Source organism: Pinus tabuliformis, chromosome 3_1 (assembly GCF_031772625.1).
Source record: "Pinus tabuliformis cultivar Carrire ecotype Pingquan chromosome 3_1, CPIR1, whole genome shotgun sequence".
Lineage (NCBI taxonomy): Eukaryota > Viridiplantae > Streptophyta > Pinopsida > Pinales > Pinaceae > Pinus > Pinus tabuliformis.
In genome coordinates this window covers 735,230,709-735,257,291 of record NC_142301.1, presented here as the reverse complement: position 1 = coordinate 735,257,291, position 26,583 = coordinate 735,230,709, and the positions used below count along the sequence as shown (strand labels likewise).

The window sequence follows — 26,583 nt, the reverse complement described above, 5'->3', positions numbered from 1 at the left end:
CAGGTAGAAGCCTGCGTACTGGTATAAGACTGCACCAGTACAGAAATATTGTAAAAAGAAGTTTCTTATTAAAAGAAGATAGAGACGAATTGTAGCAGGTGGTTTTCACCCACATTGGGTTTCCACCTTACATCATGGTGTTCATGTGTGCTTCTTATGTGTGATGATCTGTTTTGTTTTACTGCCTTTTTTTACTGTTCATATGGTTAATGAAGTTCTGATGCACTAAATAAAGCTCAACATTTAATGGATTAATTGAATCATAAGTTCACTGGATATACACTAGTTGTATTAGACATAGTTGCGTGTACACGCGGGTTCCCTTAACTGAAGTAGAGTATATGAATCTGAGTATGGAAATGAAAAAGTTATTGATTTGATAATACTGATTCACCCCCCCATCTCAGTATTATTTCCAACAATAATGAATATGGTTGCTCATGGTGAACCTCTATTAAATCAAATAAGAAATTTAATTTCATTTTTTATTATAAATTTAAATAAATTTATATTTTAAATATTTTTTAATAATAAATATAGTAATTTGTTTTCTAAAATTAATTGTACTTAAACAAAATATTAACTAAATTAAAAGTCCAAAACCAAAATATATATATATATATATATATAATTAAATTTTATTAACCAAATAAATATATATATAACATAACTAACATATATATAACCATAACCTGTAACATTTAACATAACATGTAACATAACTATATAACTATATATAACATAATTATAGCTATAACTATATATAACATAGTTCTAGCTATAACATTTCTCTTTCTCTCTCTCACACACATATATATAACATTTAACATAGTTTTATAACTATTTAACATAATATGCTCTTCATACTAACATAAGATGGGTAATGCTCAACAACTTTTTAAGATTCAAATTGATCTATAAACTGTAATTTTCCTTAAAAATTCCATTACTAATATTTGTATAATTATTTAATATATTGATACATGACAACTATATATCTCATAGTTCCCACCCTTATTAAATCTATTAGTGGAGTAATGATTTTGTAACTTACACTTCCTATATTTCTATTTAACTATATATATATATATAGATATAAGTTTCAACAATGCATCATTGATGCATACATTAAATCCATGATGAAAAGTGAATTTAAAATGGATATATAAGCATTTTGACTCTTTTCTAATTTGTGCCATATTGTTTCATTATGTAGTGTGTTGTATCAGAAACATTGTCTTCATGTGCTTGCACCTAGTATATGTCATGTGTCGAAATCAAGTATTATAAGAACTTGTCTTATAGATTATTTGGTTGGCATGAAATTTTATTATTTTTACAAATAGGTTTATTTCAAATTTTTACATATATTTACATATTTCTGCTGAGCTATAAATAAAATGCATTAGTGGAAGTTAGATTTTCAATCAAAATTTTCGATTGTGTTTACATGAAAATCAATATTTTGGTTGATAATTTATCAAAATAGACACTATTTAATTTAGGACTTTAGCCTAGATTATTCTACTTGAGACGTTTATAAATGGTTTTCTTGTCAACATTCTTTCTATGTCAACATTGTTTTCTTGGATTAGTTTACATGTATTATATGTAATTTGCATATCCATCTCCCATATATCCCCCTATAACAACTCGTCGGAGCCTTGGGGGGATTTTTTATAAATGGCCAGGTTAGATCACTTAGCCATACTAAAGTGTTTGTTCCACTAATAAATCCTCCCTCTGACACCAGTCGGAGTGTCAAAGGCAACGTTTTTGTCTCTGTTGATGATCTTGCTATGGATAGTGGACCTTCTTCACTTGATGCGGGTATACATCTTTCATTTTAAATCCTCTTTAAACTTTATGTGTTTATGTCTTGTAATTGTATTTAATTTTTAAATCATCTTCAATTGATATGTTTGAATTTAGTGTGTATGTTATTATGCTTCTAGTTTGTTATGTGTGTGTGTGTGTGTTTATGATTTGTTGGCCCTCGGCAAGGTGAAGACAAAGATCAAATTGCAGTGTCGAACCCCCTGTGGAACAAAGCAATAGTTGGTATCACAGTTGAGGATGTTAGGGCCCAACAAACATGGATCACGCGAGGGCTGGATAAATCTCAGCTAGTTTTCTAGTTTGTCTTTGATGCAGCATAGCATCAACAAGTTGATCGAGACATACCAAAGGGAGGGCCCACAAATCCACCTCCTATATTCCATACATAGGATTAAGAGAGTAGAGGTTAGAGGCACACATACTTGGAAGGCGATGAAAGGCGCCACCAAGAACATTGATATTTGTGGGGAGTTTTTTGACATCCCTCCAGAATGTCATGCTAAACATGTTAGTCTAATTTCGCTAAAATATTTTAAGAATGTTGATGCGGCCCCTTTTGTTTATGATCGATTCATTGAAGCTTGGGCACAGTTCCCCCACCATGATTAGGTCCCTGTTTACTTTTAAAATCATATATATACAAAGTTTGTGCTACATATGAGGTCGGATTACACCAGATCTAAGTTTTATGGACCCAGCTTGGGACATAGTTATGAATGTGTTGGGGTTCGTAGGGACCTTGCGCATGTAGCACCACCTTCGAGATTGTTGCCACAACCATTTTGGAGCATAGTATTAATGACGGAGATAGAGCAGTCGTCATAGTTTGGCTATGAGACTAGGCATACCATTACAGATAGCATGCAATGGATATTGGCCATTGCACATGTCGCATTACGTGGAGAGATGAGAAAACCACCTTTGTTGCCTTGTGGCCCACCAGTTTCATTACATGATGATTCATATCTCGAGAGCCTAGGACATGACCAATTTTTTTCATATGCACGTACGTGTCGTGATACCATATGTGAAACTTGGCGAGTGCATGACCCATGTGACATAGACCATGTACATATATACAAAACTTTTTACTCTTATATGTGTGTGTGTGTGTGTGTGTGTTTATGATTTGCAGGTCTTCATCAGGGTGAAGACGAGGATCAAATTGCAGTGCCAATCCCCCTGTGGAATGACGCAATAGTCGGTATCACAGTTGAGGATGTTAGGGCCCAACATACATGGATCACACGAGAGTTGGATAAAATCTCAACTAGTTCACTAGTTTGTCTGTAATGTAGGATAACATCAACAAGTTGATCAAGACATACCAGAGGGCAGGCCCACAAAGCCACCTCCTATATTCCATACATAGGATTAAGAGAGTAGAGGTTAGAGGCACACATACTTGGAAGAGGGTGAAAGGTGCCACCAAGAACATTGATATTTATGGGGAGTTTTTTGACATCCCTCTGGAATGTCGTGCTAAACATGTTAGTCTAATTCCGCTAAAATATTTTAAGAATGTTGATGTGACCCATTTTGTTTATGATCGATTCATTGAAGCTTGGGCATAGTTCCCCCACCATGATTAGGTCCCCGTTTACTTTTAAAATCATATATATACAAAGTTTTTGTTACATATGAGGCTAGATTACACCAGCACCAGATCTAAGTTTTATGGACCCAACTTGGGACATAGTTATGAACGTGTTGGGGCTCGTAGGGACCCTGCACATGTAACACCACCTTCGATATTGTTGCCATGACCATCTTGGAGCGTGGTATTAATAACGAACATAGAGCAGTCATCATAGTTTTGCAATGAGACTAGGCATACCAGATAGCATGCAGAGGATATTGGCCATTGCACATGTCACATTGCGTGGAGAGATTAGCAGACCACCTTTTTTGCCTTGTGGCCCACCAATTTCATTACATGATGATGCATATCTCGAGAGTCTATGGCATGACCAACTTTTTTCATATGCATGTACATGTCGTGATACCATCTGTGACACTTGGAGGGTGCACAACCCACATGACACAGACCAGGTACATATATACAAAAATTTTGATGCTTATCATCAAATTATACATTATTTATATTAATAAGTTTATATAAGATTGCATTTATATTAATAATTTCATGATAACATGCATGCATAGCCCAGCCACACATATGAGCTTATGAGGTCATCTGAGGGGGAAGTTGACCAGCCAAAGCAACCTCCTCTAGTGCATGTTTCCATGGCTCAGTCTCCTCCACCTCCACCTCCACCTCATAACACTCATGGACTAACAGTTGAGGTGAATTTTTTTATTCCTAAGATTTCAACATTTTCTTTTTTTAAGTTACATGTATGCATGCTAATTAATTTGTAGACTAATTATAATTTATCTTTTCCATTGTGTACACAAGCCCAGATGTAAAGGGGTGTCGATGTTGTAGTTATGTGGACACATGAGTGGGATGTTGGGTATGGAGGCATTGAGCCACAGGCATGGGAGCACCAAACCTATATTGATTAGACCCCCATCCCACTTGACGTTCATTTTCACTCAACTAAGTCACAGGTAGAGGATTATTTAAATATATTGTTCAAAATCATTTATTTCCATATTGTTTATTTTGTACAAATAATGTTTTGATTAATTTTAATTTTAGTGTGTTATATTGTGGTACCAGATTATGGATGATCAGTCTGCAAAGCAGAACACGCATAAGAGTTCTAGAAGTGATACTTTATAGAATGGATCATAGATAGTTTGTATATTTTCAGGCCCATTTCATAGGGAACATTCACATGTGATGTACATATTTTGTATATTTTCATACATGGATAGTTTATGGATGCATGAACATTATTTCAGTTTATGGATGCTTATTATTTCAATTTGTGGATGTTCATGTGTATAATTTCATTTGTATATATTTTCATATGGATAGTTTATTATCATACATAGCTAACAAGATAACAATTTTAACTTCTCAAGAAATAAACTAAGAAAGTAAGTAAAATCTTAGACTTTGATGCAAGTCATTTTGATACTTAAAATGAACTAAAATATATGTTCATGGTTCAATAAAAAAACAAATAGGATTGAAATACATTTTAAATTCAATTTTAAAAGATGCCTTCAACTAGTAATGTTCAACTAATAACTTGTTTTATTAAATTTTATTTATTTTGAGGTCATGTACAATAGCTTAGTCATAACACATGATATATGTCATATGTGTTGGAATTTAATATACCAAAAAACAATTAATGATATGTTTTTAGATAATTTTATATAATTTTAAGATTTTTCCTAAATTTAGTTGGTTATCAAATGTTTCAATCAATTTCTTAACTTAAGACATTCAATTAAGAACATTCAAGAAGTAAAATTTTACAAAATAACAATTTTGAATTCTAGTTTCATAGACTAAGGAAATAAGTACAATCTTACTATGATGCAAGTCACTTTGATACTTAAAATGAACTAAAATATATCATGTACATCAATTTAATATTGAATTTGTAGAAAGTGTCTTTTAGTGCAGTCAATGTATGTTAATTTAAACAATTAATGATATGTTTCTATAATTTTATGCACTTTCCTAAATTTACTTGTCTATCCAAGTATTTCAATCAATTTTTTATCTTAAGACCTTCAATTAAGAACATTCAAGAAGTAAAATTTTACAAAATAGCAATTTTAGTTGTCATATTGGCTTGTAGAAAGTGTCTTTTAGTGCACAATCAATGTATGTTAAATTACAATGATTTTAATTTATATGTCAATATGTAAACTACTAATAAGTTTTATTCGATTTTATTTGTTTTGAGGTTATCTAAAAGAGCTTAATAGTCATATTTGTTGCACCTTTTACATTCCAATATGAAGCATGTGTGTAATTCTTTCCTTATTTTATATCAAACTGACACATGACACAAATTGACCTAGATTGTTGAATTTCCATTTTAAGTAGAATAATATATTAACTTGGTTGTTACATACTGAAATGGATTTTCTAGAAATCAAATATGTATGACATGTATATAGATCTATAAATTTTCTTGCATGCTCAACATGAATACTATACTCATAAAATTTAAGATGGAATTTTTTAATTAAATCTAAATCTAAATCCCTGTTTATTCTAAATTTTAATTAAATTTTAGATTTATGGGTTTCACACAAGGAACATATTCCTAAAAATAAAACCTCCTTGAAATTTGGCATACTTTATAAACTTAAACACCTCAACGAAACTAAAACTTATATAACATATATGCACACCATTATGAATCCATCCTAGATAAGACGGAAAAAAATATCTATTCAAAATTACAAAATTAGAAGAGTATTCAAATGTGACATTTATATATTACAAAAATTATACATTTGAGATCTCTTATACTAGATTAGATTACACTTGACTGTTATAGACTCGGCTTTAAGGCTTGACATTTGCATGATCTACTCATATGGGCAATGACTCACAGGAATGCAAGCTCTATAATACGTTCATGGTTTGATTCTGTCATATTTCATCTCCTTGGTTCACCTTTCTTTGTTTTGATTTCTATGAGATTGATCTTAGATGTTATGACTAGATGATTGTATTGACAAGATATATATCCAGGCATAAAATCTATATAAATGATGTGATCAGTTTGTTTTTTAACCTTTTCAAAAAAATGGGCCATCACAACCATGTCACCAATTTGGTATGTGAATTGTCCATCTTCATATGGTCTCACCAACTTACTTTTCACATGTGTGCATCGCATCAAATAGTAGGCCACATCCTTTTCATTTCCTACGGGGGCAGTGTTAGCAAAAACATCGCCTACAACCAAAATACAAAATATATATTAGTTAAATACGTTAAATATTTCAATTTATAGATGAAATTTCTAATGATATATGGGCCACTTACCTTCCCTTACAAGATCAAATACTCGATCATGATCAAGTGAAATGTTGGCCTCTTCATTTTTCATCTCTTGCCACATCGGAATTGGATGAGGTCCCTTTGGATTAAGAGGTACATATATCCATCCTTTCATGTACCATGTTTTTCACAATGATCAAGTCTACATCCATCAACACTAATGCAAAACTCACAAAAACATGTGATTTTTCTTGTCTCGATGGCAAATATTTCCCCCATGTATTTGCTTTGCATTGAGTGTAATTCCCTTTTTACTTCTACAATATTACAATATTGAGGAATGGATCTATTCACATCGCCAAGTTCAATATTCCACAAGAACCTACACACATGCCTTATAGATCTGTGACCTTCATGTCCTAAATGGGATTTGCACCATTTTCCCACCCTAGAGATGATTTGATTCGATTTGCATCATGACTCATATGGTACCTCCTAAGTTCTCACTTCACACAAGCACCTACACCATCATGCTCACCCTTTCCATGTCATGTTTTAAATTAGCTCCAAGTATGATGTATTTTTGTATTCTTGTGTAGTCAACTCAACCAATAAAAATTGCGTGTTGACCTGAGCTTCCCTACACAACCATCTGAACATATCCAATGATTTCTAAATGATATGCCATTTTTTGAATGATTCATAAATCAGGTTAAAGAAATGTTGCACGAATAATTTTTCATGCTCATGAACGTCACTGCTGTAAAAGTGATACTCCTTAATCCCATCATGTGACTCATCAGTGCTATCCCTACCATCAATGTTCAATTTTGCATGTCTGTACAGAACATGTACGAATATGATCACTTGGTCTAAGTGATAATACTCACTTTGTATCTTTGTCTGAGGAGAAAACGTGTAATTCTCAGAAAAGTACACTAGTCATAAGATTGTGTCTGGTTGAAATACTTTGAAAGAATGCTTAAATTCATATGCTTGGCACCTGGACCTATGCAAGTGTTTGATATATTTATAGATATGTTTTAAAACATCCCCATGAATTTTGAAATAGGAATCTCACCCTCAACATAGTTGATCCTCTTAGGCACTAGAGTTGAAAAATATGGTTGATTTCCCACGACATAATCATAATTATTCCATGTAACGATGACATTTAACATCCCAAACTATCTGAGATCAATAATAAAGTTCCTATGGAACAATGTCAAATCACCACATTCAGTGCACCTTATCCCACCTATACACATTTTCTTGTAATACAACTCTTTTGGCTCCCTTTTTCACAATATTGATGAAACAAAATCACACATAGTAAGAGGAGGAGGGTCATCGTGAAAGTTTTTCTTATAAAATTCCTGAAAAGTGTCATAATGAAGATGAAATTAAACATGATAATGAAAACAACATGTGTCACGGATTATAATAGGCCTAATAAACCATGGCTTCAATTCTTGAAACATCCTTATGGATATCTTCACATGGCGGTTGATTTCTTGAAATTTCTTGAACAGTGAAACTTCTGTCATTTCTACAATATGCTTAGCATCTTCCACATACTCACCTTTAGCTATGCAATTTTGTGTGACAAGCTTTCTATCTGGAATAGCACAGGAATGACTCTCCCAAAACTCTACTACAAATGATCTAACTCTTGTTGTAAGCCTATCTTGGTAGGGTTGCATGATGATAAGAACCCAACAAGGAGATTCGTCATTTTCATTCACTCAAACCTTGAATTTGGTATGTTTGTGTGAGGTTTTTCTCGAGACATGGAGCAATTTTAACATTGTTGCCAACTTTTGCTATCTTGATGTACTTGGTGCAACAATAACAATTTCAATTGCCCTGTGCGTAGCTCGAACATCGATTTTTCTTGATTTTCCAAAAATAATGAATGCCTTTGATATATTTTCAATGATATTCATATGTTTCCTCTTGATTTTAGCATCTTGTACACCCTAAATCTTTGTGGCATGTTTTAGTTTCTTATGTTTGATCAACCCATGTAGTATATGAGCTTGTGCAACAACTGAATGTTTCTCAAAATTTTGTCGAATGATGTTATTGACATGGTATCTAATAGTGCAAGCAGAGATAGGCTCCCCAAGGTCCTCTATTGTGCTTGCATCCAAATTTTCTGCAAATGGTCCACCCCTTTCCAAACCCATGCAACTCTATGATATGTTGTCAACTTGAGAGGAAACAATTTGTTCTTCCAATGGTTGAGCGGCTTGATACGGAAAATATTCTTCCTCCATTGGTTGATTAGCTTGACATGGCACATGTTTTTCACCCAGTGATAATTGATCAACTTGATATGGCACATGTTCCTCTAGTGTTTTATCAGTTCCATAGGGCACATCTTGATCATCATCTAGTTGATCAGCTTGATGGGACACATATTCTCCCTCATGTGGTCGTTCAATTTCCCTCCCTGCATAGTGGAATATAAAATATACATGTAAGTAAAGTGAATCATCATCATAAGACAAGCGAATAGTAAATACACAGATGTTTAATTAACAAATCACCATAGGGGGAAGGTCATGATATTATCTAAGAGTATCGAGCTAAGTAGTAAAAGTTGACAAGGATCAAGGGTTCTAATTTGGAACAGGGAAATAAAAGGGTTTTGAGCTAAGAGAAAGATGAGTCGAATAAGAGTGCACCAGTAAAGGTATCAATCCTTGTGTAAAAAAAAAGGGTGATTCTGAATATGATGAAATGTAAAAGCATTCCTCATCACTAAACAAAAATCAATTTTGAAACCCTGGGGTTCTGGTTAGCACAAACCCTAGGGAAAAGTTAAATTAAAAACAAGTTAACAGTTGGCAACTAGGTAGCAGAAGTTGACATGGACCAAGGGTTATAAGTTGAAACATGAAAAGAAAAGAGTTTCTAGTTCAAGGAAAGATGGGTCGAAGAAGAGTGCACTAGTAAAGGTATCAGTCCCTGTGTCAACAAAAAGGGTGATTTAGAATATGATGAAAGATAAAAGCATCATCCTTAATCAATAAATATGAATTTGGAAACCCTAGGGTTCTTGTCACATGGACCAAGGAGTCTAAGTTGAAACATGAAAAGAAAAGGGGTTTAATCTCAGTGAAAGATAAGTTGAAGAAGAGATTAGGTCAATAAAAGTATCGGTCCTCGTGTCAACAAAAAGGGTGATTCAGAATATGATGAAAGGTAAAAGCATTCAGCATGTATGAAAGGTAAAATAATTTTCATGAATATGTGAATTGTATGTAGGAGGCACCTGAAGATGACATAATCTATTATGTCCCTATAATACTAGTGAATTTCCTCTTATTTTTATTGTTATTGTAGCCCCCATAGAAGCCCACTATTTTTATTGTTGTGCCCTTACATTATTATTATTATGCATGCTCTAATTATATTGTGACCCCTCAGACTCCTATATATACCAAGGAGGTTTTATCATTTGTATCATCCAAGAATTTTTCATTTATGTAATGTAAAGGAGATTTCCCCCTCAAACAGGATAATTTTTAAGTCGTTTATATATCTTGTTGTGAGATGGTTACATAACATTTGGTATCAGAGCTTTGGATTCTAGGGTTTCTCTTTTTCAAACAGGTCATCTTGGAATTTTCACTATAACATTTTTTCTACAAGGATTCAGAAGTTGAAATTGAAACCACATGGAGTTGAAATATTAATGAACTTATTGTACTAATTTCAGATCTTGGTTTTCTATATTTTCAGAGATATGATCTGTGAAAGTTAGGGTTTTTATAGGTTGCAAAATTCCATCTCAAACAGGTGACCTAGGAAAAAGCGTCATAAATTTCTCTCCAAGAATCGGATTTGAATTTTGTAAAAGTGACTGAAAGTGCACAGAATTTAGTTTTTCATGTATCATTTTAGGGCTGAAATTCAAAACATTGACATGTTTCACTCCGTACAAGTTCGCTCTATTGAACCAGTCTATAATCAGGTCATCGTGGAATATTAGGCATAAATATTTCTTGAAGAATCCAATCTCAATCTGACTTGTGGGGTGGGAAAGAAGATTCATAGGGATATCATAGGACAAAATTTCAGACCTTGGAAATCCGAAATTACATAGATACAACAATTTCAATATAGAGCTCCTAAAATTCAAGAAAAAGGTGTGTATTTTTTAAAATTTTGCATAACTTTTGTTTGAAAAATAAGCTTGAAGTAATTCAAAGGGAATAGTGAAGCATAGATATCATTGTTTGATTCCAAAATGCCTTGAAACTAAAAAATGGAGACACCTCGTAAGAAACCACAAAGCTCTTCTATGGCACATGAAGAAGAGGAAGAAATGTAACATGATATATCAAAATTACAAGACCAAGTGCAACAAATTTTGCTCTCGCAAAAAGTAACCAAAAATGAATTGGAATCTAAGATGGATGGTTTAGAAGAAAAAATAAAAGGCACCATGGATGTTTTTAAAGTAGACATGGACATGATGAATGTTTAATTGAAGGGTTGACAAATTTGTTGCAAGAAAGGCTTCCCAATGGTGACCAAGGAAAATTTTAGGGGCTAATATTTGCAGGTGGGCTAATTTTCTACGCTTTTTCCAAAAAAAAGGATTCGTTAATATCTATTTTTTCTTAAATGATTCGCCCAAAATTTATGGTATAAAATTATATTACCTTAATATTCACTATTATTCAATATAGAGACTATATAAATTCTTAGAATTTTGAATATTTTTACAAAATTATTACCAAATATTTTACATATTGCATATTATGGAGTAGTGAGATTTGCCAAGATTTCTAAACTTTAAGATAATTTTCCATCCTTAAAAATTTACCTGGTGGTGACAAGGTATCCATGGAAATCATGATGAGGACAAAAGGAATACAAATTATGATTTTAGAGACTCCAATGTGGGGTTTAAGAACCACCACATTCCAAATATAGATATGAGGAAGTTTGATGGCAAGGATCTAGTAACATGGATACTACAGCTGAGGCAATATTTTGATCTCCATGATGTGCAACACACACAAACAGTACGCATTGCATATTTATATTTAGAACCCGATCAGTTTGTATGGTATCAATGGATTTGTTCTCATAAACCACTTGTCACTTGATCAATTTTTATGGGGAAAATGATAACACATTATGAGGATACAAAGACAAACATCATGGAAAGTTCTAGGGGTTAATATTCGCAAGTGAGATAATTTTCCATGATTTTTCCACAAAAAATATTTTCCAATTTCCATATTATATAAAAATGATTCACCCAAATTTTATAATATAAAATTATTTTACCTTAAAAACCGCCAACATTATATTGATAATAAATATAAAACCATTATAAATTTGAATACTTTTACAAATATATCAATAAAAATTTCATAGTTTTCATATTAGGGAATAGTGAGATTCGCCAATGTTTTTAAACTTCAAGATAATTTTCCATCCCTAAAATTTTCCCTGATATTAAACATCTTCTTTAGCCAATTGATAAATCTCAAACAAAAGGGTTCAATGGCGGAGCACATTGAGGACTTCCAAAAATTGAATATCAGGGTAAATGATATTCTAGAGGAGCATATGATTGATGTCTTCATAGGGACTTTGAAGGATAACATCCAACATGAAGTTTGCCTTTGGGAACTTGATTCATTGGTGAAGGACTTTAGGGTGGCAAGAAAAGTTGAAAGAAAAATTATGGAAACAAGGAAGTCTACCACTTAGAATTATAAATATGGAAGTGTTGTTGCTCATATCCTTCCACAACCTACGAGGTTGATGCCACAACAATTGGAGGAAAAAAGAGAAAATAGACTTTCTAACAGTTGTGATAGAAAATACACTAAAGGTCATAAGTGTGCTGAGAAAAATTATTCTACATAGATTGTGAAGAGGAGGAAGAAAAGGAGAAAGAAACATCAAAAGAGGAGAATGCACACTAGGAACCAACCTCGGAGAAAGAAGAAATGAATCTAACCATATCTTGTAATGCATTAGGCAGTAATTACCACTCCTCAAACTCTGGAGATAAAAGGATATATCAAGAAGAAAAAGGTAATAGTTTTGCATTAGGGGAATTTTGAGATCCAAAATAGGCCTCCTAAGGAAATTATAAAATAATAGTGGAAATAATAAAATAATATTAGATTACATCATCAAATTTTAGAGGGAAAAAAGAAAGAACTACCTTTTCAACTCGTATTTTCAACTTATATCCCTATGGGTTTATTCAAATTTCGAGTAGGAGCACTCGTTGGATGAAAAATTTGATTCTTCATCCAAGGAGTACCTATGTTGCATACTTCCGATGGAACCTGCTACACGAAAAATGAGAAATATATGAAAAACGTGATTGCAATCATGTTTTTTCATGTATTTCTATTTTTTCATGTAGCAGGGTCCATCGAAAGTATGCAACATGGGTACTCCTTGGATGAGGAATTAAATTTTTCATCCAATGAGTACTCACACTCGAAATTTATGTAAAACCTTAGGGAGATAAGTTGAAAATACAAGTTCAAAAAAAAGTAGTTTTATTATTTTATTATTTTTTTACTTTTTTACCCTAAAATTCGTGAATCATCACCCATGGTTGACATTATCATCTTGAATCCTATTGGTTCTTATAAAGTTTATTTTGGTTGTATATTTTTCTTAGGAGGCTCATTTTAGACCTAAAAATTCCCCTAATGGTTGATTCAAGTAGTACCCATAATTTTATTCATTGTAAGATATCCAAGGAATTGAATCGATTCATATATCCAACACCATAGTGTCAAGTGATGGTTGCAAATGGAAGAACTATAAATTTCTTTGGTGATCTGAGTTCTTTCAGCTACTAGAATCATCCAAGATCTTTTACTTCTATGATGTTCTTAGAATTGCATTTTAAAGAGCATAAAAGAACATATGTGCATGCTTAAACGAGAGGAAACATGACAATAATCAACAAATCAAAACACGAGACATTTGATAACAAAGTTCGTCTAGTGTGGACTACGTCTCTAGGCCCATTGTCAAGGTGGTGTTGGTCACTTCATATCATTCTAGAAATGATGATGATGTACATGGACAACACTTTGTCATGGAAAGTTCATATGCCCTCAAACAAGAGTGGCTTGTCTCTCCATGAGATGTTCCACTTATAGGAATTCTCACTCAAGAAGGCTTCCTCTCAATATGACAACTAACTGGATCTCACACAATGTGGAAATGAGTATCCCTTCAACATAGTTACACAGGGATCTCAACAACAATACATAGCAATACAATCTAAATACCTCTCACATAATGTGGAAAAATCGATCCCACAACAAACATCAAACAGGTATCTCAAAACATAATACATCATCTCAGCAATTATGAAGGAAAACATGCATGATTGATTCACATACCTTCACCTTGGAAGTTGGCCAAAAAATGGAAGGTTCAACCACAAAAACATATTGAACCACTGAATTTTTTTCGTTGAGAGGTGTAAAATCAACTATCCATTTGTCAAATTTCGACACTGTCAAAATCTAGGCATGTGGGAATCTTTTAGGTTCCCCATGATTCTCCAAAGATTTTATCCTCTGGGCTGACTGGTGATCTTCTGCTCAAATAATGAATTTGATCTCGCCATCATGCTCCTTGCAAGATTCTAAGACTTTTGATTATAAAGTTGGCTACATTCTGACTCTAGCGAATTTTAGCCTCCAAGGAATCAGGAAGATTCCCTCAAGATTCTTCAAATATTTTGCTATGTTGGGAATCTGCAAATACGCTGCTCAAATGATGATTCTGATTTCACTATCGTGTTACCTCCTAGGGAATCCTTTAGATTCCTCTCTGTATCAGGTAATATTCTGTCTCGAAATTTGTGCCATCATTCTGCCTCCTGGAACTGCATCAAAGTTCCACCTAGTTCATGCTTTTCCCTCTAAGTTCCACCCTGGGCACATGGTTCCACTGCTCACTCATTTCTCTATTCCGCTCTCTCTCTCCTAGTCGACAAGAATGAGTGGTTTAAGTACCTTGTTGAGGGCGGAGTTGACAAGGTTTAGGCCCATGGGATGTTGCTTAGCGCCAAGATTAGTTGTGCGGAGGTCTCAAGTTTGAACCCTCGCTTGACGGAACTGGAACACCATTCTTTTCTTAGCGTGCTGGTCTAAGCCATTGGAAACGTTAACGATGATGGTTCTATTTGACCAGCGAGTTATATAGCCGTTGGGCTCGGTTCCACCAGGGGTTGTTACCCACCCGTTTTAACCATTGGCTATTTGTGTTGGATTTTTTGTGGATCTACCACGTGGGTGGGGCCTGCGGACCTATCGGCGGTGGGTTTGACTCCCACTTGCTGGAAAATTAAGTAGGCCACAATTTTGCTCATTTTGATGGCCGAATTTTGTTGACCGCTGCCGGTGCAATTTGTAGGTCCATTAACCCTGCCACTTGGCCAAGTCAACCTTGAAATTTGACTGGAAGTATATCCTCCATATGTGCTCAGATTCGACCGTTGTTCACATCATTGGAATCAAGGCGACGAGCACTTCGATCCGATGTCGAGTTTGTTGAAATTTGACCACTTTGAATTTTGAGCATTTATGAGCCCTCTTGGACTTCTGCATGTGTCTGGAGCCACCTGGATCATCTAGAAAGTGCCATAATATCAAGCTAACCATGGGGGAATATGTATTGAATAGTCCAATACTTTACATTCCAATGGGTGGTGTTGATGTTGTACTAGGAACCTAATGGTTACAATCTTTGGGGACAATAGCTTTTAATTTTCAAGAACTTTTCTTGAATTTTTTTTTGGGACGGAAAGGAAGTTGAATTAAGGGGTATCGCAGGTTAACCAGGAAAGGTAATCATCTCTAATGGCATGAAAAAGCTTCTGAAGAAATAACGATGAGACATAATTGCACAATTATGCTCACCAAAGGTTCAAACATCAAAATCATATATTTCTACATATCTCCAAAAAGTCTTGGACAATCATTCCAAATTATTTGAGACTCTCAAAGGCTTCCCATCTATTCATGATCATGATCATGCTATTCATTTGATTCTAGGAATTGTTCCTCCAAACATTAGACCTTACAAATATCCCTATGCCCAAAAGGGTGAAAATGAACGTATGGTTGCAGAAATGCTAGAGGCTAGTATAATTCAACCTAGTCAAAGTTCTTTCTCTGCTCTAGTAGTATTTGTGCACAAGAAGGATGGATCAAGGCGTATGTTTTTTAATTATAGGGAGCTTAACAACTTCACTATTAAAGATAAATTTCCCATTCTCGTCATTGATGAATTTTTGGATGAATTACATGGAGAAATTTACTTCACCAAGATGGATCTTCGTTCAACATATCATCAAATTATAATGAAGACTGAAGACATTCCGAAAATAACGTTCAGAACTCATAAGGGTCATTATGATTTTTTGGTCATGCCTTTTGGCGTTTCTAATGCACCTTCCACATTTTAAGGTTTTGATGAATTCCATTTTCAAACCCTTCATTAGAAAATTAGTGTAAGTATTTTTTGATGATATACGAATCTACAACAAGTCTTGGAAGGATCATGTTCAACATGTTGACAGGGTGCTCAAACTATTGGAGTAGAAGTAATTATATGCCAAAACCTCCAAATGTTTCTTTGGAGTACATGAGATGGAATATTTGGGTCATATTGTATCTCATGAGGGTGTTAAGGTAGAGCCTAACAAAATAAAAGCCATTAAGGAATGGAAAATCCCCACAACCATAAAGCATCTTTGGGGATTTCTCATGTTGACATGGTATTATCACAAGTTTGTTGAGAATTATGGGAGAATAGTAGCACCTCTAACAACATTACTAAAGAAAGATGCATTTTCTTGGACTCCAGAAGCAACTAAGGCCTTTGAACATCTTAAAGAGGTAATGTGCCAAGCACCAATCTTAGCTACGCCAAACTTCAAAAAAACCTTTATTGTGGGATATGATGCCTCGGGAAATGGAGTTGATGTTGTTTTAATGCATGAAGGAAGACCCATTGCTTTTGAAAGTCGTCCAATCAAAGGAAAATATTTACACAAACCTATTTATGAGAAGGAAATGTTGGCAATACTACATGCACTAAAGCAATGGAGACCTTACCTAATGGGAAGACACTTCAAGGTAAAAATAGATCATGATAGTCTTAAATAATTTTTGGAACAAAGATTATCTTTAGAAGAGCAGCAAAAATGGGTCACAAAGATGTTGGGTTATGACTTTGAAATCATCTACAAAAAAGGGAATCAAAATGTTGTTGTAGATGCACTCTCAAGAAAGGATGAGGATGTGGAAGCATTGCTTTGTGTCATTTATATTATCCAACCCGATTAGATAACTGAAGCAAGGGATGAATGGAAGAATGACGAAGAGGTGTGGACACTCATTCAAAAGTTGCAGCAAGATCTTAGTACATATGATACATTTAGCTGGGAAAATTATTCGTTATGGTACAATGATCGCTTATATCATTGTAAGAATTACCAACTCAAGCAAAATATTATTCTGGAATTTCACACCTCCCCCTTAGCAAGGTACTCGAGATTTTTAAATACTTAACACAGGGTCAAGAAGGAATTTTTTGGGATGACCTTAATTCTGATATTCAGAAGTTTGTGGCACAATGTTTGGTTTGCCAACAAAATAAAGTTGAGACAACTAAGACCCCAGGTCTATTACAACCTTTAGCCATTCCAAGTTAGCGTTGGGAGGAGGCCTCAATGGATTTTATCACAGATTTACCCAGGTCTGAAGGAAAGAGTGTCATCATGGTGGTAGTTGATAGACTTACCAAGTATGCACACTTTTGTGCATTATCTCATCCTTTTAAAGACAATATAGTTTCTATTGTATTTATGGAAACAATTCAAAAGATACATGGAAACCCAAAGATTATTTTAAGTTACAGAGATCACATTTTCACTGGAAATTTTTGGACAGAATTATTTTCTTGTCTTGGTACTCAATTGGCTCATAGCTAATCTTATAATCCTCGATCTGATGGGAAAACTAAGATAGTGAACAAATTTTTGGAAGTATATCTTCATTGCTTTGTATCTAATAAGAAAACACAATGGGTCAAGTGGTTACATGTAGCTTAATGGTGGTATAACACTTCCTTCCATACTGCAACAAAAATGACCCCATTTATGGCACTTTATAAATATCATCCACCTTCCATCACATTATATTTAAGAGAAAATTCTAAGGTTCAAACAATGGAATATCACATCAAGCATCAATAACAAGTTCTCCAAGTCTTAAATGATAATCTCACTCTGGCGTTGAATCGAATGAAACAACAGGCATATCAACATCGCAGTGAAAGAATTTTTGATGTAGACGACTGGGTATTTTTACATCTACAACCATACAAAAAAAATTCCCTCAAGTAAGTTAAGAAGAATAATAAATTATCACCCAAGTACTATGGTCCTTACAAGGTGTTGCAAAATATTAGTACTATGGCATACAAATTGGAGTTGCCTGCATCTTCTTGAGTACACCCAGTTTTCCATATTTCATGCTTAAAGAAGGTTATCGGTGACAAGCTCCCAGTTCAAACAGTGTTTCCAAAACTTAATGAAGAAGGAAAAATAATATTTGAGCCTGAAGCAGTCATGGAAATAAGAACCTGACAGCCACGAAATCGATTAAATTTAGATTATCTCATTAAGTGGAATAACTTACCTATTGAAAATTCCACATGGCAGGATGAGAATTTTATACATAAGCATTCGAAACTACTCAAGCATTGAGGACAACACTTTTTTGAAGGAGAGGGGAGTGTTATGTCCCTATAATACTAGTGTATTCCCCTTATTGTTATTGTTATTGTATCCCCCATAGAATCCCACTATTGTTATTGTTGTGCCCTTACATTATTATTGTTATGTAGGCTCTAATTATATTGTGACCCTTCAGACTCCTATATATACCAAGGAGGTCTTATTATTTGTATCATCCAAGAATTGTTCATTTATGTAATGCAAAGGAGGTTTCCCCCTCAAAGAGGATAATTTTTAAGCCGTTGATTTATCGTTTTGTGAGTTGGTTACATAACATAATCCCTATGAAACATGTAACTAATGACAATCATTCTATTCTGAGAAATAAATCAGTTGGAAAGAAAGGAAATAAATAAACAACATGTAAGATTGTTGCATTTGTAAGCACACTTGAACACATACATTTTCTTCAAGAAAACTAAATGAATCACATACATAAGACAAAGCGAAATATACATGGTTAATTTTCCCTTTAATTCGAATGTGTGAAAAAATCAACAAAAAAGTTTATTTGGGGTTTTGCATAGGAAAAAAATTATGAAAATTACCTAATGTCCTTATGCTCAAGTAGTAACTGGGCCTTGTGAGGATTTTAGAATAGGGTATTGGGGCCACATCATAACTATCATTGGTGATGCTTTCAACAACCAAAAAACCAACCAATGTATGGAGAGGGTTATAGTGGTCAAACATATTAGGGCTATGTCCCAAAAGAGCTAGTGATGCTTCCAGTAGCTTGACCAAGATCACCTCAGGTCTAAGTGCTCCCACACCTCAACCTATAGGGAAAGATTCCCTAATATTTGGCCATTAAGTTACTTGCGTCCAGTGGGAATGGATGAATCCCAGTTTCTGGTTGTCAGTTTTGGACCTTCATGTTGTATCCCGACACCTGGCAGGGGAGTACTCACTATGGAGTTTTCTTTAACATTGTGGCCTGAATGGCTGCTATAAAATCTTCATCCCCCTCTATTATGCTCTTAAATCTCACTCCTAGATGTTATGTTCAACACATTCGTAGACTCTATGCCCAAGTATGGAATAAGTGAAATGATAAATAATGGAAATTCCTTCTCCTCCTAGAAGCCCAGTATTTAATATAGTTAGAATAGCCACCCAAAGTTATGGTTTTTGCATCCTTAACCCTTAATTAGAGATAGGCTCCAAACCTTCTAAACTTTTCTTAAAAGTACACACATGGATATCCCCACATGTGTGAGTAAAGGAAGTTGATGTGGCATCCACTCAATATCATGATGGTCAACAAGATAGTTCAACTTGTGTGAGACATAACTTTCAAATATGAGCTTCGATTAAGGCAATTTTCATACACTTAGAAAAGTCTCACTGTGTAGAATAACATTGAGGGGATTTGAGTTTTATTGATAAATATTTGACCAAACTAAATGTCATTTTATGCCTCAAAATGGCTGAAGAGGGTTCTAAATCAAACTTTTTCAAACTGGGACTTGTAATTGAAATGGGCACTACAAGCCAATTCCTCTAATTTTTCTACCCAAAAACTACCAATATAGATGAAAAATTATATTCTTATCCATTCTATATCATTAATTAAGATATCTCCCCTATGAACTTCTACTTCGACATTTCCCTTTGTTATTTACATCAAATAATTCCTTCCCTAGCTATTTTTTGGTAGGTTTGTTCCATTTTCAAGTTCCAAATCCCCTCTTCCCCCTATCATATCACAATTTCTTATTATTTTATTATTGGATATGAGTTGATACCTTTTGCTAGTGTTGAGTTTTGATTGAGCTCCCCCTTCATATTCCTTGTCTACAGACATGCAACCTTGTTTGAAATTTACTGATTATAATTCCCTGAGTTTTAATTGCTAGTTTTAGAGAGGATTTGATATAACTTATGTTGCTCTTCAACAAAAATACCATCTTCTACACATTAATTTAAGTGAACTTAGGTTCTTACACTAACCCTCTTAAGTAGCCAGATAAGTTGCTCTATTAAATAAGGCCTATGTAATAGATATAATGTGAAAGCAATAATTGTAGGAATCCTTACTCGAAGGTTCTCACTACTAGAAATTTCATTCCCTAGAAAGTTTCTAGGAGGCTAGATTGTAACTATATAATGAAGCAATAGCAAGGTAATCAGATGTCTTATAGAGGTTTCCCCCCTAGAAGAGGTAAGTGAACATTTCTTTCATCAATAAAGGTATTGTTACTTGTCACGTATTCTAGTTCTTATTCAATTTTATATTATTGTTATAATTTGCTACATCTACTGTAAATATTAGTATATTCTATTATCTATGCTTTGAATCCTATACTTTTCTAATGAAGAACACCACTCTCCCATTTCATAGTTTTATTATTCTGTTGTCAAATATGAAATGATATATTTTACTAGGTTTGTGTTGTGATTGAGGTTCACTGTCATAGTCATTTCATAAAGACATGATGCTCTCTTTGAACTCCTTCGATGGGGATTATCTAATATGTTTCTTTCTAAAGTTAGGTGGGATGTGAGATGCACCTTATGTTTCTTTTCAATAGAAATCGCCTTTTTTACACCTTGCATTACGTAATACATAGGTGAGTACCATTTTATTTGGTCCTCTTGATTTAAATGGTGGGATCCTCCCTAGGGGTGTAATAGGGTAATATGGGCCTATCAAAGTTAATAATAGGATATGTATGGTAGTTATTTAATGGAAGGTGGACTAGGTTTAGAAGTAAACAAATCGCACAAAGTATTTAGCATTGAATACCTGTAATGTGACCTCATTAAAGACATCCCACTATGTATTTGACATTTGGTTATAGTTATAGGTTCTCAGGTAGCGATAAATAATGATGGATACCTCCTTATTTGAGGAGATATTATATTATCGTTGTATTAGAGCCTAGCTCATTAGGATATCGCCCCTTTGAAGAGATGAATGAATAGGATTTTATCATTTCATGAAATGATTACTCTATGGTGTTTCCTACCTTGACGACTTTCTATTAATGAAGTATAAAGATTTTCTTGAATGTATATTTTGTGAATCTTCATGAGCATTAGGGGTAATTATATTAAATCTCACTCCTCTATATTTCTACTATTTGTTTCTCCTCTTGTTGATGTCTTAGATCATGATAAGCATAGGGATAGAATCATACCTCATCTATCACCTCATTTCCTTTTTGTTTATTACTCAATTTGATATCAAATTCATCTCGTATCCCACTAATTTATTTAGTTAGTTGTGGATAAGTTTCTCTGTTGCATTTTAGATTTCATTCAAAAGTATCCCATCTTCTATTTCATTATTTATCTCTCTACTACATTGAAATATGGGTCATATTCCTCTCCCTGTCAAAACACTACTAGGTATTTAGTATGTCAATCATTAATACCAAATTTCTTGAGAATATGTCTTCCATATCTTAATGGACTAAGTGATAGATGCACATCATCCAAAATGTCATATTCTAGTCTTCTAAGAAAAAATAATAATAATAATTCTTCAAAAAACTAGATGATTTTATAGCACCCACATGTAAAGGGAATATTAACATAGTTTAGGGAATTTTGAAACTCCAATCTATCTACTTCTATATCAATCTTGTTCAAAAGGCCATCCCCACGATGTAATTCCACACACAGATCATCCATTGAAGTACTTTCCATTATTTTTGGTGTCTCATCTATTTCAATTAATCTTCCCATCTTGTTGGCAGTTGCTTCGTAGACCTCCAATTGCCACAATTCCAAAGTGAGATAAAACAAATTTACCTCAACTTTGGCCAAGTTAATTTTTTTACTTAGAAGGTCAAACCTAGGCTCCAATTAGTTCAAAGTTAGTATTGAATGCAAAAACTCCTCATAGGACTATAATTATGAAGGGTGAAAATTTGTAATGAAAAGACAACAAAAACTAGAAGAAGCTAAGACATCCCAAATTTGGTTACTATGCTCTTATAGTCTCATAGAAAGAACAAAGTAAATGAAAGCTATGTATAGATTTTAGGTAACTAGATTTCCAAGGACTTAATAAACTAAGGATAAAGAACTTAAAAGTCAACTTAAGGGTCCAATTTTTCATAAATAAAAAAATATAAGATTGGATTATAGTTAGATATGTATGAAGCATCATTTGAAAGAATGTTTGCAAAACTATTCTCAAGCTATATCACTCGTTAGTATTACTTATATATACTTCAAAATAAATAGAAATTTATGTAAACATATGAGATATATGTAGCTATGCAAATTAATCTTAAAATACAACTTGAGTGAACCTATTGGTTAAGAGCATGTGTCCCCTTAAGAGGTTACAGGTTCAAAACCGGAGGGGGTAGAGTATGTATGCCTTCGTAGACTTAGCAGCGAAATCACTGCGCAGAGGTAGGTCTTGTGTCCCACAAACAAGGGGTCTCATACACTAATTTGGTGTGTAGATTGGCCGTGAGGTTAGGCTTTGCTTATTTGGTCAGCAAAACTTTTTGATCTACCTAAATTTTCCTATAAATATAGCAGAATCTTCAAATTGATCTACCTTAAATTAATGACAACAGATGAACAAACTTAAGAGTGATGAACATTACTTGAGCGTTGAAAATATACCTTCCAGCAACTACATAATTTGCAATTGAATTTATTTTATTTCATGTGATTAAGAGAGGAATGATTGTTATTTTTACTAATGAGTTTTAGTTGTGTTACCTTAAAATAATAGAATGTGAGCTGATATTGAAATTTCTGAAAAATACCTTACTCTTATAAATGGAAAGGAAAATGCTCTATTACAAAGAAAAGCACCCACAGAACTTTATTAATTTGCTTAGCTGTATATATCTCGTATGTTTGCATAAATTTCTATTTATTTTGAAGTTATTTTTTGAAAACTATCTTACGCTTATATTGGAAAGTGAAATGCTTGGGTCAAGAGTCCACCGCATCACTGCACATGTCTCATTTGTCTGTTTACAAAAATTTCAGTTTACTTTTGAAGTTATTTTTAAATATTATCATGAAAAATGACAGATTTTTAGTATCAATTCCTCATTTCTGAGTCATGCTAGGTGTATGTTTGGAAAGGAAAAAATTGAGAGATTGTTAGCTTCAATTCCCCATTTCTGAGTTCATGCTCTGTGTTTCAAGTTTGGAAAATGTTTACATAACTCTTTTTTTAAGTCATTTCTGAGTTCATGCTCTGTATTTCAGGTTTGGAAAGAAAAATGAGAGATTGCTAGCTTCAATTCCGATTTTTGAGTTCATGCTCTGCGTTTCATCTGTGTTTCAGGCTTGGAAAGAAAAATGCAAGATTTCTGAGTTCGTGATCTGCATTTCAAGTTCTGAGTTCATGCTCTGCGTTTCATCTGTGTTTCAAGCTTGGAAAGAAAAATGCCAGACTTCTGAATTTATGCTCTGCGTTTCATCTGTGTTTCAAGCTTGGAAAGAAAAATGCAAGATTCCTGAGTTCGTCATCTGCATTTCAACTTCCCTATTTAAAACTGCGAAAATACGACCACAGTGGGAGTCGAACCCACGACCTTTTGATCCGAAGTCAAACGCGCTAATCCACTGCGCTATGCGGTCAAATCGATAGTTAGGGTGACCAATTTATATTAATAAATAACCCGAGGAATCCTCGTAACACTGCAACATGTAGGTGCAGAAAATGTAACACAATCACCATAAAATTTTAAAACCCTACAGCACTGATATAATAAATAATTTATCAAAAACCTATTGGTAGGTTTTTATTTTATTTAGTATTGGAATTGGTTTTAATTTATGTTTAACCCAATTGGAAAAAAGATTGATAAAAAAAATGAGTTTAGTGATTAAAAGAATTGTGAAAAAAATTGAAAAGCATTATAATTTATATATGCTCCTTAATGTGTTAAATTAGAAATTATTTTATATGAGTTTATATTTTTATTGTTACAAAATAATAATATTGGCTTAGCTAGAGGTAATTGTTATCATTATTAAAAAATGGAGATGTATTATATTTTTGAGGTTATTAGCTTAAATTTTGTTGATATGATTTTAAAGCTTTCACGTATTTGTTGGGATAAATTTTGATTTTTATTAGATATTTTTAAATCTTGAATTATTAATATATTGCTTTATATTTAAAAGAAGGTAAAATATTGTATTGCGTTAAAAATATGAATTTTTAAACCATACAAAAGAATGCTATATAACAATTTCAAAATTATTTATTATAAAAATTTGAAATAATATTGTTTTTCTTTTGTATTTTTGGGTTATTACATTATAATAATAATCTTTATTTTGTTTTTTGGGTTACTACATTATAATAATAATTTTTGGGTTACTACATTATAATAATAATCTTTATTTTAAATTAGTTAAAAAAATTTAGTTAAAGTGGTAGGGTTTACGATTTCTGTCCTAAGTAGTGTGGGTTCAAGTCTTCAAAGACATGTTGGCCCTCGTGGCATTTATGAAATATTGGTTCTACTAGGTGGAATATGTTGAAAATTGGCAACAAGAAATTGCTAAAAAATAGAAGTGCTAAAAATAGCAGTTTGGGTACCAGAGCTGGATTGGGCAACAGGAAATGAAAAATGGAAGTGCTAAAAATAGAACTTCAAAGACATGTTGTCCCTCGTGGAATTTATGAAATATTGGTTCTACTAGGTGGAATATGTTGAAAATTGGCAACAAGAAATTGCTAAAAAATAGAAGTGCTAAAAATAGCAGTTTCAGTACCAGTGTTGGATTGGGCAACAAGGAATGAAAAATGAAAGCGCTAAAAATAGAAGTTCTATTTTTAGTAGTTCAGTTGGATTCCTATTTTTAGACAGTCCCTGGTCTAAAATAGGAAGTAAAATTCGAATTTGGTCTTACCAGCAGTTTGGATTATTAATTAATTAATTCTTCATGATTTAATTAGTTAAGGAAAACGTCTCCATATTCAGTCTCCAAGTCAGAACTTTCAATAACGTTCTAACCTCTCCCGCCCTCTGGACCTTTTTTCTTTATCGTATCTTCCTCCCTTCAATGGCGCGCAGTGAGGATTGTTTACACTGTGCTGATCTTCAAGCTGAGCTAGAAGAAATAAGGACTCAGCAGTCATTGTTAGAGGAAAAGCAGGGTCTTCTAGATGCAAGATTAGAAGAGCACGATAGGCGTCTTGACGAGCACAGCAGGAGACTTTTTGAACAGGACCGCATCAACACTGAAAAGTACAAAGCAGAAATCCAGCTTTTCATGCATAGGGTGTCCTCCCTCCAAGAGCAATTCGAGCAGCTCACAAACCGCTGCGGCCATGTCGAGGAATCGCTTTCCACTCTGAAATTCTGGCTGGAAAAGAACACCATCGCCACCAGCTCCTCCAGTGTCAATCATGGAGTCAAAGATGATAAGCCAGAAGAATCAACAGGAAGACACATCCAACACATCATGATTGACTGAATGAAATTCAAATGTATTTTTCTGTTATTTTTCTTTATTAGAATCTATACTAGTGCTATATTTAACAGTAGGAAAAAAAGTAATCTAAGGACCAAGGGGGCAGCCAAATTTTGTAAACCCCTTGCTCCTTCTCAGTCTGTGCAATCTATGTACCAGAGGATTCTACATCCTTGTTTTTTTTTTTTCAGAATATAATATATAGCAACCGACCATTTCAAAAAAAAAAAAAATTAGTTAAGGAAAAGCAAACTTGAAGTCTTTGTGAGAACATGCAATTATTTTTCCACTAATTATGGAATGTGTCCTTGATTTACTCCACTGATTGAGGAATTAAAGATGAGTTCTATATTGAGAGGATCAGTTGACTTAGTTTAACTTAGTCGAGTTCAGTTAGATTAATTTAACAAGTTATTAAATTAATGAGATATAGTTTGTTGATACTTGCATGCATGTGACAACTATTATTTTCAGAGAATTGTGTATTCACTCATGGATAACTGATGCATGTCAGTTCTGTCAGAGACCCAGTTGAGATCAAATGTGGGACAGTGTACTATCAGATGCTAGGATATTTCTAATAAGCATTCCTTGCATGGGGAAGGAAGCTTCTTCCTTCTATGAC

The 26,583-nt window shown here is 33.7% G+C and overlaps 1 non-coding gene across 1 annotated transcript; it reads right to left on the bottom strand.

The window, feature by feature from the left end:
* Positions 1 to 24,036: 24,036 nt before the first annotated feature.
* On the bottom strand, positions 24,037 to 24,110 carry TRNAR-UCG (transfer RNA arginine (anticodon UCG)). The gene has a single exon. It is a non-coding gene; the product is annotated as a tRNA-Arg (tRNA).
* Positions 24,111 to 26,583: the final 2,473 nt, after the last annotated feature.